We start from the raw sequence: 19,410 nt of genomic DNA, 5'->3' as shown, positions 1-19,410 counted from the left end.
TTGCAGTGCTTGGGGGCTCCATTGCCAAGACACATTGTATACAGGATGACAGGGCTGTCAATGTGCTCCTGGGAGAAAATGCTGCAAAATTCATCTGTTGGGGGGGGCAGTAACTCACTCTTATAGAACTTTCCTTCAAGTTTAAAAGAAAAAAAACTTGTCATATTTTTCAAAGGAACATTTTATACTCAGAATTGCTGAAATTTTGTTTAAAGGCATATAGCCTTCCATGTATAAAAAATAGTTTTAGATAAAGAAAATTACAGGATCCAGAATTATATATTGGGTGATTCACTGTATCCCCCATTTTTTATCTTTAAAGAAATTCAAAATATGTGATTGGATTTTTTTTAAATGAAAGGATTGGTTCTCTCTTAACCACTTGGCTGCTAGTGGTCTTGAACTGATACAGTGTAGACAGTATTTGTAACCTTGCAGTCTCAGGGATTAACTGTCAAATTGTCAGACTTAAGTTAGACTAATATAATATGTTGATGTACAGTGTGCATGTGTGTGTGTTTGTGTGTGTGTATATATATATATGTATGGGGGAAGAAGGGAAGTTTTGATTAGACTAATGCTTTGCTGCTAACCAAACTCATAGTGTTTTTAGAGCACTTTGAAGAGTTCATAGAATCTATGTAAAAGATGCAATATTCCTTATCCAAAGTCTGTCCTTACTAAAATTGCCTATATTGTTTACAAAATTTTAATTGTTTGGGAATTTGCAATGAAAATGTTATATAGTAAAATATAAATTCCTTCTCTACTCATTGAGACAGTTCAAAGAAAGGGAAATCAGAATGCCAAACAGTGTCCCATCCCTTTGTAGGGAGAATGTATGATGAAAGTTTGCTAGATTCTTATTGGGCTTAACTCTTTCTCTTCAACTTGCTTCTTATAACTCCGGTGTAATGTCAAGAAATGCCCTCATTGCCACATCAGACTGCACTTCTAACTACTGAAAGAACAATTTATTCTATAATTAGTAATCTGGAAGCTGAAATTATGCTTTTTATTTATATCTTACTGAGTTATCTTTATTTACATTAATATATTTTTAGCATGATTGAATTTAGTTCAATATATTTACAGTGGCTGAAACGTAATAACTTTATATGTAGTATGAGAATCTATGCTATTTTTTAAATTAGTGTGTTTAATATTTAAGTGATATTGAAATTCCCTTTACTCATACACTAATGCTTTTGAAGATTACCAATGAATCTTTTTTGTCTTTAAGCCAAATTAATAATTACTGAATACACTGTAACTTAAAATAATAGATGCAAGTACAGTAATGAAAAATTTCAATTCAGCATTCAAGCCAATTCCCTCTATATGTGGAACTTATAAGCAAAATCAAAATGCTATGTATTATTGATTTACCCAGACAAAATTTGTTCTCTGTTCCAACATAATCTGAACCCACAGTATCATTCTTTAGATCTCTTAATGTATGGAAGGGGCTCATTTCCTCACCCTGTAGGAAGCACAGGCCAAGAGGGGTACAAATTCTAAGTCTATTGGAATCCCATACCTAGAAATAAACCAGGCTCTATGGTAAGAGATTGAACTATCAAGTTCTTTCTCAAATGGTAACTTACAGTAAACAAAGTTTAGAAAAGAATAGTATTCAGAAGTCACACCTTGGTAAGAATAGAGAAATAGTTTATTTGAAGGTATTTTTAAGTGCTTACAGTTGACCTTGTTTGACCAAAAAAGGAGCAAAATGTTTCTATCTAACTCTTTTAGGTCTTAGAAATGACATCTATTATGCCAGAAGCCAGTAAAAATTAACAAAAATAAGCAAATGTGTGTCTTTTTTAACAGGAACTTCAGGCCCATCAAGTCTATGCTGATAGATGTGTTATTTTGCCAAAATAATGGCCATGCTCTATTTGAATTCTTCCTTAAATTACCACTATCACTGAATGTACACCTTGCTGTGCATGACTACATCTCTAAGAGAAGGTTAGGCACTAGCAGGGGCACCATTTTGTATATGGAATCATGTCCCAAGAGTGAAGTTGACTTTTCAAAAGCCCTCAACTTTCTAACTTTCAAACAAGGAGCACCTCTACTCATAATAAAACAAGAATGATCATTTTGTTTTGATTCCACAAACGGTCTTCTAGTGCAAAGAAGTTGTTACTTGAACTTAATAGGCCTCCTAACCTTTTCTTGATGGATTTAAAATTTTTTCTTTCTCTTGTATAATTTTTAATATTTGTTGTATGATGAAATCCCTGTGAATTCATTGGATTCATCTAATTCCCAGTGACTGAATATTTGTATGGAATAGAATATGAATCAGTCTTTTCAGATCACTTTTGAAACACAAATGCTTCAGTTAATTATGTTTTGATCCACCAGCTCTATCTGAATATGTGTTACTTGAAACCTTAATTTGCTTTTGAAAAGCAAAATGTTCCATTCTCAGGGACATGACAGCAGCAGGAATAGTTGCTTGTTGTTAACTTTGTCTTCTTCTAGATACGTAATCTCTAACTGGAGGCTTTCAGGGAATAGTAATGTGTACACGTGGACCCACTGCTTGTGGATGAATTTCAGAAACCTAGAGAAATGTTGCTTAAGTGTAATATAAACATTTGAGTGGCATTAGGCGGTGTGCACAGAGTCTGTTTTGGCATTCTAAAGAAGAATGTAATTAAGAAACACAGTTATGAAATTTACTCAGATGATATTATTGATTAGGAGTTCAGGTCTTCCTGTAGGTATCACGTATGATTCATTAATACTATGAATCTCGGTGTTCAAAAACAAATATAGGACTGGTTGATTATGTGTAATTCCAGCAATGAATCACCACTCTTATTTAAGATGTGCGAAGCTACAATATTGGTTAGTCAATTCTATCAGTATTAAAAGGCATAGAACTTACATTCCTCTTTTTGATTTGCTAGATTGCAAAATATGTTTATTGCTATTTCTCTTTTTTTGGAGTAGAGAGTAAGCTTGCACAGTAAAGATGCTGGGTTCCTTTAGAAATGACTTCAGCTTCTCTCTGAAGGCAGGAAAAATGTCTTTTAAAGGGACTTTTATTGTTTGCCTTTTCTGTTTAATGGTGGTATTCATGAGCACTGAAATGAACTGGAGAGGCGCAAAGGAATCTGGCTGAAACAGCTTTTCAGCACCCTGTAGATACAGCTCTGAAGGACTCCTAAGCAAGGGAAGCTTAATACTTCTGTATATTGACGTTGACTCCTTGGGTGAAATTCTGTCCAAACATGAAATTCTTCATGTTCAACAACTAAATGTAATAATAAGTGTATTTTACATATATACACTATTTGACATCTTTCAGATTATATTAATTATCCTTTGGTGGAAATTGGCATGGTTTTGGATAGATTATTTTTTCAATTGAAATGAGCTGATAACAGTATGCTTACCCTTGAATGCTGTTTTTTCATATTGATAGGAAGACACAATGTCTCAGGGAAACAACTTTGTGATAAAAGAATTCTTCTGTGTGTCATTACAGTAAATTGCATATTATAAATATGACTGTTATGGTTGATTATAGTCCTGCTGTGATGTTGTTTTGAGATTCGCAAGAGGACAGGAAAGCTTTTGTGATTTTAATGGGGTGAGTGATGAATAATGCCAATTTACGTGTTCTCTGAGTCTGCAGGAAATGGTTGTTTTTAAAAATGAAGATCAGTTGTCCATGCAAAGCTGAAGGCAAAAAGAGAAAAGAAAAAGAGAGAAAAAAAATGAAGATCACATACCCTAAAATCACAGCTGCATTCTTGGTATGTGAGGTATGCTAGATGTTTTAGCACATATATGCAGCAATTGATTAATAATATAAAAATTTAAAAATGCAGTTCATTGCTTTATCCTAAAAGTAAATGAACTTAAGTGAAAGTGGAAAGTTTTTTCTCTAAATGTGAGAAGCTGCCTTTTTGTACTGTGAAGTTTTGCACTGTACCCAGCTACTGTATTTAGAGATAACAGAAGTGTGTTATGGCAAATATGTGACTACTCAAATGCTGTCTTTTGAAAGTAGCTTAACTTTGTTTCTCCTGAACAAGGATAGAAGTTTTGTTTTTATGGAAAATTATCTCTGTCATTTTGACTATCCACAAGTACAGAGGAATGCTTGGAATTGATATGGTGAGCTCACAAATGAAAAATTAGCTGAAGTTTTTGCAAACATATGATGAACTGGTCCCATAAAACAAGTGCAGAGGTTTGTGCCAGAAATAACAAACCAAGAAGAACAAATGCTTTAAGGCCTTAGCACCTTAAATCAGACTATGAAGGTCACATAAAATTACATCCTTAAACCATGATTTAGCTTCGCCATTTGAGTCAGGATTCTGAAAAAGAATATAAGGCCGTGAATGGCTATTAAATTTTAGCTAAAGCCTTTGCTCTCCATGTACTCTGTGTTTACCTCATGTTTCAGTGAATTTTGGAGGAAATGGAGCTGGTTTAGGGATACCTCATGCCACCAAGGAACACATGAAGTATTTGTACAAACCTAACATTACTTTGAGGGTGGTGAATAACTCTAAGTACTCAGAAGGGAAACCCCAACTTGTTAGAGATGAAAGATAGATCTTTCAAGGAGGTGAGACAATCCCCAAATAAAAACTATGCTTTGAGAAGCCGGAGGGCAAGAAGAAGGCAAGTGATTCCCCAGGGCCCGGGTCACCCAGCAGGCCTTGCACTGGGTGGTGAGTGATTGGCAAGAGGTAGCTCCAGAAACTTGAGTGATCCCTGCTACTGAGTCTCCTGGAAGCAGCTAACTAGATCCTTCCCCAGCAGACAGTTATTGTTGGGCTTTTTGCTGGGCACTGCCACCAGCAAGTTGAACACCCAGAATGGCAGCAGAAGACCCCAAAGGCTCTACAGTAACCTGTTGGTGGAATCCATAGGATAGGGTCCCTAGGAGGCATTCCAAAGAGTTCGACTCTTCAAAGAAGTAGTTTTATCTGCCGTTAAGGGAGTGTGGTTCTGCCCCTGGGGGCCACGTTTTGTTTTCCATCTTTCATCCATGGCCTCAGGCCCATTTCATCTGACAATGCAAATTTTGCAGGAAATGTATGTGGAACTTAAATGAATAAATGAAAATTTGAGTATCTTTATATCATCTAGATTGGAAAAGAAACATTGCAAGGTATTTTAATTGTTTGCTTGTAAACCAGTTGATAATCAGGCTGTGGAAATATTCCATCATTATACTCTTCCTAACTGGGGAAAAAAAAATCACTTCAAAGAAAATCTTTTGAGTGTATTTTGCTTACCGACATTTAGGGGATCAAAACTGAATTATAATACTTCCTGTATTCCATTGTTCCAAGTGATAAGTTTGTGAGGATCAAAAAGAACAGAGCTGTCCTCAGAAAGGAAGAGAAGTCCCTAATCTCATGTTGCCCAGAGCTTCTATTTCTGGACAGCCCAGGATCCAAGACAAGGGCCTATGCCTGCAGAATGCAAAAATACCCTGAATATGCTTTTTTCCACGTAATCTCTACCATAGTATCTTTTTTGGTTCCAGCACCTCCCACCCAGCTGCAAAGTCCCCCATACCCTATATCCTACCCGAGGAACAAACTGTTATGAGGTTTCCTGCACAGAGATGTGTGTTATTAGAAGGAATGCTTCTTGGTTCTGTAATGGTGGTGCGATATGGAAGCCAGAGGGAGGTACTTCTCTACACATGATTTCTGTCCTTCTAAAGCCTCCAAAACACTCCCTGCACGAGCACACCTAGACTATAAAATGTAGAAGGCCCTGAAGAGAAGAAAAAAGAAATGTCTCTTTAAGAGATTTATATAAAAGATGCAAGCAACTTTTTATTTTTGCTCTGTAAAATGCTAAAGAAAATTTAAAAAGTATTTTCAATGTTATAGGAAAATAATTTCTCTTTTGTCAAGAATTTACAGCAAATGGTCATCTCTTCTCTCTCACCAGCTTCCCCAATTTCTCTTCTTATGCTTTCAAGTTTTTTGATTAAAAAAAAAAATCCAAACAGGCATTCATATATGTGTGTAAGTTCAGATATGTCCTCAGCTATAACTGGTGGGTCCCTGTAGCAATTACCTATTGTTGCACATGTTGCATAACAAAGCACCTCAAAACAGTGGTTTAAGATGACAACCATTTATTTTTTTTCTCATGAGTCGGTGGGTGGGTCAGCTGATCTGAGCCAGGCCCAGCTGGTCTCCCCTGGGCTCCCTCATGTGTCTATGGGGAGCTGGCAGGTTGGCTGAGGTCTGGTTGGTCTAGAATAGACCCATGGGGGACAAACCAGTCATCTTCCCTGGTCTCTCACATTTCTCCAGCAACTTAGCTCAGATGTGCTTTTGTCCTGGTAGCAAGAGTCAAAGAGAGAACGCAGACACGTACAAATACTCTGACAAAGCCATTCCCCTTGGTCGAAGCAGATCACATAGTCAAACCCAGCACTGGCGTGGGCAGCTGTACCAGGTTTTTATTAACATGTAACAAAATTACTATAAACTTAGCAGTTTCAAACCATGCATTGTCTCACAATTTTTGTGGGTTGGAAGTTTAAATAGGGCCTAGTAGGTCCTTTGCTCAGGGTCTCACCGCTGAAGTCAAAGCGTTGGCTAGGGCTGGAGTCTCATCTGAGCCTTGGGATTGTCTTCCAAGCTCATGTGACTGTTGGCAGAATTCACTTCCTGTGTTTGGAGGACTGCAGTCCTCAGCAGCTAGATGCCTTAGAGGTCATCTACAGTCCCCTGCCACGTGGCCCTGTCCATAGGCAGCCGGCAGCTTCAAGGCCCACAGAAAAGTCTCTTTCCAGCCTGCTGAGACAGAGTCTTATAACCAAATCAAGGAGTGACATTCTGTCACCTTTGGTATATTCAAGTGGTTAAAAGCAAGCCACAGGTGAAGTCTACACCTGGGGAGGGGATTATACAAGGGCATGGGTTACTGGGGTCACCTTGGGAGTGTGTCTGCCACAAAGTGCAATTCCAAAGGGCACAGACATAGGCAGACCTGAAATATTGGGGCCATAGAGTATCAAATACCACAATATCAAGTGACCATAGCCCTGATGGAAGACTCTGTCCTAGGGCTCTGGGAAAGGAGAAATGGTGTGAAGTAGGCTCATGAAAATGACCTCAGACTGCAGGACCTGAATTCCAAAACATTTCCAGTGCCTGTCCAGGATTTCATTAGATATATCCAGCAGGCTATTTGAAAACCAAATCTAACCCAGCAAATAAACAGACAAGCCTCAGCCACTGGAATGAGAGGCAGGAATGGACATTATTCTTCTGCCAGAAGCCAGAGGGACTTTGAGTAGCATCAAGGAAATATCCCCATCATGCAGGTATACACCAGCCCCTCCTCCCACCCCCACCTCAGTCTGATACCCAATTGGTGTTATTCCCAAATGTGCATTTAGGTGATGATCAGGGAAACCAATTTGCTGGTGAGTACATGTGGTGCTCTACATGATGAGTGTGTTGCGCACCATCTGGGGAATGGTCACGCTTGAATGTGCTGACTCGGGGGGATGGGGTGAGGGGAGGGGATGGGGTATAACTACATGATGAGTGCAATGCGCACTGTCTGGGGAATGGACATGCCTGAAGCTCTGACTTGGGGGGGATGGGCGGTACATGGGCAATACATATAACCTGAACTTTTGTACCCCCATAATAAGCTGAAATAAAAAAATAAATAAAATAAAATAAAATTATCATAATCACCAAAAAAAAAAAGAAAGGAAAGGAAATATCCCCCACATCTTAAAACTCGATGTGGTGTCATCTGCTATTCTTATTTTAGTCATTTATCAAATGAGAACAAATTGATTATTCTCAGTAATTTTGTTTATATGGCAGAGAACAAGAATTAAGTAAATGAATTATAGAGTATAACTTGATATAGCTACAAACTGCAATCTTAAAAATATCCCTCATAAGCCATGAATCAAGGAAAATGTCTCCCAAATTTAAAGATTCTGTCCCTCTTCTCAAAATTAAGCATATAATTTTGTACTCATTTTATTCTTTATCTGAAGCTGCCTCTGTAATACAGATTTAATTTGCTATCACACTATAAAGACTAAAATGTCAAGAATTTATTTTGTGCATACACTCGTTTTATCTCTTGAGTTATGCAGTGTTGACACAGACATTTTAACCATCTTTGGTACACGCAAAAAGTTGTTTATATAACCCAGGGAAATACTTGTCATTTTCGTTGCTATATAGGTACTCATATTGTGAATTGTTCAAGGATCAAGAAAGAAATTACTTAAAGCATACGATTCTCTACATTTATTTGCACATGACATAATAAGTAAACATGATTAGGAATTTAGGCCCTTGACTCATGTAGACTTGGGTTTGAATGTCAGCTCCATGATCTTCAACTTGTATGACCTCACACCAAAGACTTAACCTTTCTAAGGCTCAGTTTCCACATCTGTATCATGAAGAAAATAGTAGACTCCATTTAAAGAGGTTATTGGGCCTAGACTTGATGCAAGAATTAAACACTGCAATAGTGGTAGGTGCTCAAGTACCATGTTAGCCTAGAACAGGTTTGTCCAGTGCACCACCCAGGTCCGGTGGACCCTTTGACTATCGCTGTGCACCGGCCTCCTGGTGCACCTTCCTTCCCAGTGGCATGCATCTGTGTCTCCCTGGTGGGAACTGCCCTCCAGTTGCTAGAACCAGCTTTGTCTGCTGACAATAGTAATGCCTGGAGATTTCTGTCCCCAGAGGCAGCCCTTAATCCATGACAGAGGAGTACATGGGAACAAATCCTCCAGCACCCTCATCCCTCATTGAGACAGCTCTGAGGACAATGTCCCAGAAGAACTGGGTCAAAGCTGCCCTCTGTGGAATGGTACCTGATGAGGTATCCCAGCCTGGCTTCCTTCCCATCCCCATTCCTACCCGTTGGTTTTCCTGGCATCACTTCCTAGGGAATCCCTCCCAGGACACACTACTGGGGAGCCCCACCTGAGGCATGGGCTGAACATAAATGGTCAAATCAATACTAGCTTAAAATATTTGTGTCAAGGAGTGTGGATTGGCAATCTCTTAATGCTACACGTGCCTCTGGAAATGACTCACTGATGGGTGCCACTGTGGTGTGTCCTGGGCGAGCATCCCCATTAAGCAGGAATGAAAGTAGGCATCATGTTCTGGTGGTTGGGACTGCAGCCGTGCCTCCTCTTCCTATCCCAGTTGGCGATTACATGTGGCTGTCAGTGGGATGACTGAGCTCAGCAGCATAAAGGAAGGATGGATGCACAGTGCCCAGCACCTCCCCAGCCTCCTCACCGGACTTGTGGCCATTCCTTCCTATCCTTGGGGAGCAGGGCTGCCTCTTTCTGTGATTCTACTGTTATACTATAGATCAAGTGGGGCCAGAATTCCAAAACCAAAGATGTCACAGGAAGTGGGGAGACCCCTAAAATAGGGAAGAAATGGTCTTCCCCAGCCTCCATTGACCAGACACAAATAGAATAATTTTAGCCTTGGGGAAACCTGGCTGACTCTCATTTGGTCTCTAAGAGGTATAGAATGTTTTTCTCATACGTCCTTCTCCAAGTCTCCTTTGAGAATGTTTGTTTCATTCATATAACCTCAACTGAATTAACAAGCATCTTGGTACCTGCTAATTTATTTGAAAAATGCTTTTGAATTATGCTTATTAATCCCACTGTGAACTTTTTAGTGATCTTATCACTTGCCTTTCCAGGAAATTAATTCTCATAACAAACATGTAACTTTCAGTATGAAGTACATAACAAATGACTATTAATTCTATTCAAATGCTTATCACCTTTGATCAGTTATACAGTAGAAACTATTTTCATTGGAAATATTTTTCTTGACAATGAAGGTTGTCATATCCCATGTTCGTGTATCTCATCACCTGCCTGGTTGGACCTTATCAATAACGCCATTAGTGTTTTGACAATAGGTGCTCCAGTTTGGAAAGAGTACTCCAGAGTCAGTGGTACAGAAAGGCAGGGAGTGGTAGCATTGGCTATTTCACATCTGCTTGCCCCTAAAGTGCATATGTGAGAAGAAAGAGCTCGCATCCCTGACTGTTTTCTTTGCTCCTGAGACAATTGCCAGTGGAAACCTTTGGCCCCTTCTACTGCCTACGATTGTCCTTCCCCCTCTTTTCCTGCATCCTGCATCTCTCTCTCTCTTTCTTTCTTTCTTTCTCTCTCTCTCTCTCTCTCTCTCACACACACACACACACACACACACATATGCAGACACACACACACACATACACACTCTACTCTCTGAGGAGGGCAGTCCTTTCCCTTTTAGTTGATATTTTCATAGATAAATTGAGGTAGCATGAAGCTTCATGTTGGCTGCATTTCCAAATAGCTACTCACCTCTTTCATTCTTTTTTCTTACTCTAGAATTTGGAGTGCCTTTCTTCATATGCTATCTCTGTCTAACTCTGTGTCTAACAGGAAAAACTTCTCTGTCTACATAACACAATGACTTCAGGAGTTAATACTCTGTTATATTATTTAATATTAAAGCTTGTCTTCCTTTCACTTCCACTTTCTTCTACATTTTCAATATTTTAATGCACATTTTATACTTTAAGGGATATGAAATGTCATGGAAATGTTGTTTCCCTACTTTCCCCTGTAGACTCCATAACACAATCTCAGGAGTAGTTATGAGACAATCATTTTCTTTTTTCTTTTCCTTCAGAAACACTATAGGTGAATTGCCAACTTTGAAACAAAACTCCAGTCTCATCTTTAACCAGCATTTCTACTTTTAAAGGCTTTACTGAGCTATATGGATTAGAAATCAAACACACAAACAAGAGGTTGACAAATAATATTTGAATATTTGAATCGGAAGTTCTCTTGTTCACTTAAAGGTTAATCAGATCAATTTGAAGAAGTGCTAGATTTATAAGGAACAATATGTTCATGAGGATAATTTCTAAAAATCTCACCTCAGAATCAGTCTGTTCGTTCCACCGGAGAGTGAGGGACGTGCTGAGTGGCTACTACGTGTCGGCACTATGCAGGGCACTTCGCATAGTTCACCTCCGTATTTATTCATCGTAACAGCCACTGGGAATGGTGATCACTAACACTAGTATAGAGATTTTCAAAACCCAAGGTTCAAAGGTGTTAAGAAGTCAATAGCTAGTGGTTAAAAACAAAGTCAGGATACTGGAAGAAAACCTAGACTTTGCATAGCTTTTATACCCACAATTGTTTCCATTCCCACTAAGCAAAAACCCTTAGTTTATATCATAGAGATATATCAGAGACAGTATTAAAATTATGAAATTTTCAAATTCTCTGTGTCTTATTGAATGTTGTCATCTTGCCTCTAGGTCCTAGAGGCCACTTTGTATGTATTGCTGATAAATATTTTAAATAGTTGTAGGGAAGAAATGCTCAATTAATTATCTCTGAAAACACAAATGTAGCCTACAGCACATTTCAATAATTGTTTTACTGCTGGAGACTGAGACTTCCCAGAATACTCACGATCCAGCCCATTATTCAAAGTTTTCATTACTACCCAGATTTCCATAAAGCGTTTTGATAATCCTGCTCATGTAACCTCTTGATTTGTAGTAAGAGCACAAGGAATACTGTTGATTAAGTGGCCCAAGAATCAAGTAGGCATTTTGGCTCTATAACTCAATGGACCGAAAAAAAATAAGTCAAGGGACTAAAGCTTTTCCTTTCAGAGACAAAGAGAGAGAGAGATACAGGCTGTGTGACATAAAGTGGATGACTTAACCACTCTGAACCTCTATTTTCTAAGATAATAGTGCTTTTCTTATTGTATTATCATAAGGATTAAAGGTAGTAACCAACATATGATAAATAATTAGTTCAATGCATGGATTAAGAAAACATTAAATAAACAGGAACGATTAGTTTTATGAACACATAGTTTCCCAAAAGATGAAGGGTTGGACTTGCTTTGTCTCATTTTTCTCGTTTTTAAAATGACCCAGCCAACGCTGCCTCCTTTGCTGAGGATGTCCAGCCCAGAGATGTCTGTTCCACTGGGGCCAGAAGACTGCAGGTACTACAGCCACCAGTTCAACTCTTAGTTGCAAGAGATAGAATATGAACTGGTGCAAGATGTAAAAGGGAATTTATTGGCTCATATAATCGAAATGATAATTGTCCAGGATAGGACAAGTTCAAGGCATTGCTAATTCAAGCGCTCAGAAAATATCAACAGGCCTCTCTCTGTGTCTCTCTCTCATGCTCTCTCTCACTCTCTCTTTTTCACTCATTTTTGGGCTTTGCTCTCCTCCCTCTTGACCTTACTCCCAAGCAAATCCTCTTCTCACAGTAATTCCCAAGAACACTAAGATCAAATCCTTCCTGTTCCCAGTCCATCAGGAAAGATTCCCTTCTCAGTTTGACAGAAGTTCCAGAATCAAGTCTCAATAGACCAACTTGGGAAACAGGCTGAGCACTTAAGCTGGGAGATAAAGGGATACTGGGATGTACTGATTGATTGGCTTGGGCCTGTGTCACGTGCTCGGTTGAGCCAATCACTGTAGCCAGGGAATGTAATTGCCCATCCTTGCAGCCAAAGTGGAGCTGCCCATGGAACACCATGATTTAAGGGTGGAAATGAACAACTCTTCAAGGATGATGGTGGGAAATTGATGAATCTGAAGATAATGAGGAGCTGGATTTTTGGCAGACAAAAAGCACGTTTATGAACTTGGTTTAGTCTTCCAAGCATTTGTATCCGACCATTGGTAGGGACTCCTGGCCAATTGTTCCTGCCACACTATTCCATCTCCTCTGTTTGCTTAGAGGGACTTAGAAAAAATCATCACTTAAGCAAAAGATATTGGCAGAGAAGAAAAATAAAGCAGGTCAGGAAGTCTGGGAAACAACTGTCTGCATAGCTCCTGTGTTTCATTTGTCAGAAACCCCATTGGGTGAGGGGGTGCAGAATAGTGACACTGAACACACTGCAACAATATGTAAGTTCCCTGTGGTCACTTTCCAGCTTTGCTGCAGTAACACCTGTTAGCTCCTTGTTTTTCCAGTGTATAACACTCAGCTCAAAAGGGATGTGTTGGTTTCTATGCAGAGATGTTATGCTTGTTTCTTTTCACCACTCTCCTCCATTTGGGTGAAAGCATGTTCCAGCTTTTCCCCAAACTGTACTCCTCAGCCTGTGCCATCAATTGTTAACCTACAGGTTCAGGCCCTCAAACCTTGGTCCTGTTGTGATTAGGGCAGCCAGAATGTTACTGGCAAGCTCAGAGACACACAAAACTTCGCCCCCCACTTGCAAATGTTGGGATCTTGCATTACTCCTTCTGAACTAAGTCAGGTATGTCAGATAGAGCCTTTAGCATCCACATAGCTCCCTCTGTCAGCCTGTCATCTTACCTTTTTTCAGGGGTTATCTGCCTGACTGTAACCCAGGCCTTGGCTTGGCCCTTGACTCCAACCCATTTGGTTTATCCAAAACAAATTTATCACCAGGAACCTAAAACATAATCTACTATACACCTTGGATAATGGCTTGCCTACATCAAGCTCAAGTTTTGAACATGCAGTTTGAGCAGCAGTCCTTACTCCCTCCGTCCACAGAGGGCCAAATTTTCATGTTCTCCCACCCCAATTTTGTCCTGGTGTGCTTCCAAGGCCCCAGAGTGCTGTGGTGCCAAGCCTGATTGCATGGCCTATGGCACTAGGGGAAGTTGGTGAGGCATGGTGGGAATCCTTAAGTAAACAAAGCAAAACTGGGCTATCCTCACTGGGAGGCTCTGGTGACCTAATGATGCACTTTCACTCATTTATTTATTCATACGATCAATATTCATCACATAGTCCGTTGCTTCCAGTAGGGCTGGAATAGGGCCTGAGATTCTGCATTTTTAACAAGCTCCAAGATTATGAGCATGCTGATGTTTCATGAACCAGTTTGTGTAGCAAGGAATATAAGAACTCAGTAAATATTTGTTGAATATTAAATGAATGGAAACCTGAGGAAAGTTTTGAGTAAAAGTTTCCATTTATATAGATAGAAAAGAGAAGTATAATGCTGGTGGAATTATTGGTAATTGACAGCTAATGGGTCAAACTCTTTAGCCTTTGCCAGCTGAGTCTTCCCAGATGCGGTCCCCACATTATCCATCCTATGGCCTTTGACCATTTCCTCAGCCTCTTGTTAAGGGAATCAGAGCCGACTTTAGCATTTCAATCACCTGACTTTTTAAGCTCTTTCTTTTTGACTCACATCCACAGTTTTCCAATGTGCTTTGCATTAGCGTGGCTTTGTAGTCACACACACACACACACACACACACTACACACTGCCCAACTACTGGCAGTTTTGGTAATCCCCAACCCTATTGACATCAGATCTTTTATGGTACTTAATGTCTGTGTAGGTTCTCAAAAACCCCACAGAAACTCAAAACAGGTGAAAAAGGAGAGAACCAGAATATTGCACTAGAGACAAATTTCCTCCTTTCCCTGTTTATTTTTTCCAGTAACATGTTTCTGGCTTGATTTCTTTGCCAACATAGATTCCTTAGCTGGACAAAGCAAATACTCTTGTACACTCAGAAAGTTCCTTTTTCGGCTCACAGCAGAATGTGTGGTGAGGTTTGCTGTCTCAAGAAGGAGCACAGCGGGTAAAAGGAAAGCTATTTCACAGAGGTCGGTTAGAAGCCCATTCTCTGTTGATAATAGCAATCTTGCCTCATAGAGAGCTTATTAGAGGTCCCCAAGAGGCCCAAAGAAGAAGCTAGGATCAGGAGAGGGGCGTAAAAATTCTTGGTGAAAATGGTAGGGCTGCCATTCCCACCTCAGAACTCTTGCTCTCCACTTAATGAGCAATTTGCCCTTAGCTAAAACTCACTGGAAATGATGGAATGCTCTTGCATTGGTCATCTCCCTGCCTCCCATCAAAATTCTCTCTTTGCTGCATTGCTGCCTTAGACCATAGACGCCACAGCCCCAGACTGGAACTGTGGAGACCTCTGGTTTCTGACATAGGTTGAGCTGAAGGCACATCTTCGAAAGTGAAATTTAATAGTAAGGAAACGTAACCTTAAACAACTTCGGCTTTGCTCCTAATCCCAACCCCACCGTAAATTAAATTTCACCAGTTCTCTCTGGAATAGGCTCTCTTTCCAGCTTAAATCACAGGTGAGAAAGTTATAGTTCCTGTTCAGCTGGCACACCATTTCAATTTAGCTTGAGCTTAGCTGAGGTCATGAAAGGAAAATGCCTGTGTCCCATGACCACAATTTAGCAGGCTTCAGGAGACAAGCAGTGGTACTCAACAACTTCCTGAGTAGGCAGCCGCTGACCACAAAATTTCACTGTTTTGGCTATGCTAACCGTCATAACTTTAATAGGCATTCCAGGGCAGAAACTACTCTCTGGGAACAGTTAAGGGTGCCTCAATGTAGAGTTGCTGAATTGTGGACTTTCGTAGCAGGGCTCAGAGAGAGGCATTCTGTGGCTCCACTCTACAGATTCAAAAACTTGTCCCATGTCACAACACTTCAAATTCGTGGAAGAACTACAGGTTGGGGGGAGCCCTTAGGCTGAATTTGGAAGGATATAGTGGAAAAGTCGTACTGGAATCAGAAATGGCTTGGGTTGGGCTTGTTCAATGAATGCACATTAGCTTTCTGCTGTGGCTGGTGACAATGTGGCATTTTTAGCTTCTGAGGTGGATGATAGTGGCCCAAAACTAGAAAGTTTAGAAAGTGTCATTGTTACCTATACATTAGCACAATTTCTTTATGTGGTGTGATTGCTTTTTTTCCCGAGGTTAAACCACTCTTTTCTATTTTATATTCCCTTTCCTCTAGGAAAAAAGAGAATATAAAAATAAGCACAAAGAAGAAAAAAGTAAAACACAATTAATTCTGCCATTCAGAGCTTTTTCCAGGCTTCTATGTTGTTATTATACTTTAAAGATGTTATGTGCTTTCTAACCTGATTTTTTTCAGGTTAGAAATTATCAATATAATGTGGGCATCTTTATATATCAAGGAAACCTTCATCTTCATCACATTTCAGCAACCATGGTCCAAGGGCCAAATTCTGCTCATTGCTTGTTTTAGTAAACAAACTTTAATTGGGACACAGCCATGCTCATTCATTTATGTATTATCTTTGGCTACTTTTGAGCAACAATGACAGAGTTGAGTAGTTGCAACAGAGACAAGCTGGCCCACAAAGGCTAAAACAGTTACTATTCGTCCTTTGCAGAAAAAGTTTCTGACCCCTGATCTACATTATTGTGTTTAAATATTTGAGCAACATTCCACTGCATCATCATATCGTTGTTTATTTAACTTGTCCCTACTGAGGGACATTTAAGTTGTTTCCTATTTTAAACAACACTTACATCATTTCCCATTACATGAAACACTGGGCTGAACTTATATCTTTTGCTTATATCTTTACGTTCCATTAGGAAATATTCTGAGGATTAGAATTTACTGAGTTAAAGGATTTTTCAATCTTTTTTTTTTTTCCTCGAGACAGGGTCTTGTGCTGTCACCTCAGCTGGAGCGTAGTGGCATTATCATAGCTCACTGCAACCTCAAATTTCTGGGCTCAAGAGATCCTCCTGGCTCAGCCTTTTTAGTAGCTGGGACTATAGGCATGCACCACCACTCATGGCTAATTTTTTCTATTTTTCGTAGAGATGGTGGTCCCTCTATGTTGCTCAGGTTGGTCTTGAACTCCTGACCTTAAATGATCCTCCCGCCTTGGCCTCCCAAAGTTCTGGGATTACAGGTGTGAGCCAAGGCACCCAGCCTCAATCTTTCTTTTTGTTTTTGAAGGGATTTTGGTAACCATTGCCATATTTTTTCCATTTCTAGTTAGAGGAGTTCTTCTTACTGTAATAATACCTGAAACAGAGGGGTTGCCCTTTCTGTAGTTTCTCTTGCTTATTATCTGCAAAGCTATATTCACACAGCAGGGGAATCTAAGTACCACAAAGATCATCTCATGGAGCTAGGCAGTGGGACACATTCCACTGTGAAGCTACAAATTTGTAGCCCCAGGGATTACTGGACTCAGGGACTAAGAGGTGTAGATGATTTTGTACTCCAACTTATGCCATCTCCTTATTAAAAAAAAAAAAACCCTTCATTTAAATAGCCAGCTTGGGTAGGCAGCTCAGAGATAACCAGTGTGGTTTGACCGAGTGGTTTGTGTCACATCTTTTATGAGTTTGTCATGACACCAACAGTGAACTATCAGCTCCAGCCTTTTGAGCCCAAGGGTTGGGATCTGCAGATGCCTCTTTGAGGGTGACAGAGGCTGTCACAGGTGGAGTCTGGCCTGTTAGGTTCTTTCTGTTTTAGATCTCTCTTTAGCCAGGGCCTGAAGTGGTCTGCTATGCGTCTGCATAGCACTGGATCCAAGCCCTAAGTTCCTCAGAACCCCATTTGGAACCTGATAAATGCTGAGTATTTCATGTAAAGTGTCCTCCATCTCTTTCGATGATGCAGGGAGGAAGGCTCAAAGGCTAAAGCAGAAATGAGTGGGGACATTTCCCCTGTCTCTTCATTTGCCAACTGCTTGCTACATCCCTAAAAGCATATGTATTCCCATACACTTACCTACAGCCAGGCGCACGCGCGCGCGCACACACACACACACACACACACCTCTAATATTAACAATATTGAAGATACTACTTTAAAAAATCTATTTAATTTTGCACATGATCTTGGCTTCCTTTTCTGTGTGTGGGATAACCTTGCACTACAGTTAATCCTGGTCTTTTTTCTTTTCTGGACCAATAGAAAAAATTGGAAACTTCTCAGCTATTCAGCGGCTACCGGCAGAATTAGGGAATTTATACAGTGGTATGCTATGCAGCAATATAAATGACAACTGCTGATGCACGCGTGGGTGACTCTCAAAAGCATTTCACTAGGTGAAAGAAGCCAGACACAAGAGTATATACTTAATGAATCCATTCCATATGAAATTCTAGAAAAGGCAAAGCTATGGTGCTGGGAAATAGATTAGTGATTACTGGAGGCCTGGGTGGGGTGGGATTGAGATAACTTTTTGGAGTAATGGACATCTTCTATGTGGTGGTAACAAATGTATGTTTTTGTCAGAACTTATTAAACTGAAAAGATACATTTTGTTATATGTAAATTACACTTTAATAAAATTAATTAAAAACACCAGACACATAAGTGATGAAAAAGGAAGTAAAGGAAGGAATCTGGGTTAATTCATGAGTGTTTGGCTTGGACATGTGGGTGGGTGGTGGTGTCATTGGACATGAGACAATACCAGGGGAGAGAGCAAATATGGGAGGCTGTGGGAGGATGAAGAGAACAATTTTGGGCACGGCAGACTGAGAGACATCCAGGTGGGAAGTCCAAGTTTTGGATTGGATACTAGGATTTTGGAATCGTTGGTGCATTGGTGGGAGTAGATGCTACTGATGTGCATGGACTTGTTCAATGACAGTAGAGAGAGAGGAGTCAGGAGACAAGGACTCATCCTGGAGAACAGCCAGGCTAAATCCACGAGAGTCTAAATTTTAGGTAATTGCTGCTCACAGTATGATCCATAGACCAACAGCAATAGCATCACCTGTGAATTTGTTGGAGATACAGAAGTTTGGGCCATACTCCAAACCTACAGAATCAGAATCAGAATCTGCATTTTTAGAAGATCCCCAGATAGTTCTAATACATGTTAAAGTTTGAGAAGTGCGGCTTTAGATTAACATAAGTTCTTCCCTTTACTTTGATCAATTTCTCTCCAGAATCTAGTTGAGAGAATAAAGAAAGCATTAGTCTCTATTCAGATAGGCTGCTGAAGCCAAAGATTGCATCATGGCATCAAAATTCATTTTCAGTTTTAGTTAAAAAAGAAAAACTACTGCATGCTACAAGAGCTAAAGAAATGTTGATTCAAATGTTTTCTGTTTATTCAACAGGCCGCACTTACTTCAGGAGAAGCTACCAAAGCATTTTTAGATTGGAGAGAAACTTTATTTATTTATTTGTTTGTTTGTTTATTTATTCATTTAAACCACATGCACAGAGAGAGATGAGTCTTATTTCATTGGGAACTGCTTAAGGAGTCATTTCCTTTTTTGCTTTTTATTTAAAAAAGGTCTTTGTTGGCCTAAAGGACATAAATGCTTCTTGAATTCTTGCAGACATACTATCTGTCAGGAACTCTGAGCTCTGATGAGTTGGGAATGCATTACAGCAGTCACTGGGCTGACCCTGCGGTTGCGTCTACAAATGTAGTTTGCCTGAGTTCATTTCCCAGGAGAGGTGGGCAGGTGAGAGAGCAGATGGAAGGGCTGTCCAGGCTACTCCACATCTGAGCTCCACTGCTCTTAGGCCCTGAAATGGGAGCTTGCCCAGGGC

The sequence above is a fragment of the Eulemur rufifrons genome, chromosome 7 (genome assembly GCF_041146395.1).
Source record: "Eulemur rufifrons isolate Redbay chromosome 7, OSU_ERuf_1, whole genome shotgun sequence".
Lineage (NCBI taxonomy): Eukaryota > Metazoa > Chordata > Mammalia > Primates > Lemuridae > Eulemur > Eulemur rufifrons.
The sequence above is the reverse complement of the archived record's forward strand: the minus strand, read 5'-3'. Positions refer to the sequence as shown.